This window comes from Helobdella robusta (assembly GCF_000326865.2).
Source record: "Helobdella robusta unplaced genomic scaffold HELROscaffold_4, whole genome shotgun sequence".
In the NCBI taxonomy this organism is placed as follows: Eukaryota; Metazoa; Annelida; class Clitellata; order Rhynchobdellida; family Glossiphoniidae; genus Helobdella; species Helobdella robusta.
Genome location: NW_008704902.1, coordinates 8,260,246 through 8,261,405, shown reverse-complemented (window position 1 = coordinate 8,261,405; position 1,160 = coordinate 8,260,246).

Here is a 1,160-nt window from a genome sequence, read left to right as displayed (position 1 = left end):
CATATACATATATATATATATATACACTAAGAAACATTCTACTTATAACATGCCTGTTGCATACTTATAATGTGCACGCTCTTCGCGTGTATCATCGAAACTTTCTTTTTTTTTACAGCCATATCTCACTCCGCATATATTTGTTATGGCTGCCATATTTTAGTCCCAAGTTATCTATGTAGGTAAGTACAGCATCGTCCTTATTTTCATTAAACTTTTCAGACATGGGAGGGTTGTGTCGCCTATTATTAAGGGTTTCCTCTAAATCGGTAAATGTTACTAAGGAAAGTCACTTGTGTCAGGATGTTACGAAAATTCGGGAAACTGCTGGTATGTCTACATCGTTGTTACATTTAATTTTATTTCTTTTATATTTATTTATTTTATGATATATATTATAAAGTTATAATTAACATATTATGAAGAAGGCACTTTTCTAAAGCAGGGAAATCCTAACCCTGACACTAATCAACTCACAATTATTACTAAAACTCATATTATTGTACTATTACTAGTTACTATAGTATGTATATATATTTATATGTATATATATTATATATAGTATAGAATAGCAATAGAGACTTAAAATTATCTATTATTTCATAAAAAATTTAATTTTCTACACTTTCTATTTTTTCTTATAGCTTTAAAACTGAACATTTGCTAATGGGTAAAACGGGAGATAGGTACTTCTATGGTATCGTCCATGTTTGTGGTAAAACGTGAGATAGGTACTCCTATCGAATCATCCATGTTTAGGTTTACAAACAATCATAATGTACTTTTAATAAATAAACTCAGGGTTAGGGTTAGGGCCTCCCTTTTTAACAAAATTTTCAATCATTTCACAAATATATACTTTTAATAAATTGACTCAGCCCATTTTGAATTATCTAGCGCTTGATTATTTATTTATATCAAATTGAAAATAATTCAATACAAGTTAATTCTTTGGTAAGTAATTTAATACAAGTTAATTCTTAGGTAAGTTTTTTAGATCATTACTAGTCAAATATCAATGGCTTATGGAGTGGTTAACAGGGTTAGGGTTAGGGCCTCCATTTTTAACAAAATTTTCAATCATTTCACAAATGATTGAAAATTTTAACCATTTTTGTGAAATCATTTGTGAAATGATGAAAATTTTGTTAAAAGGGAGT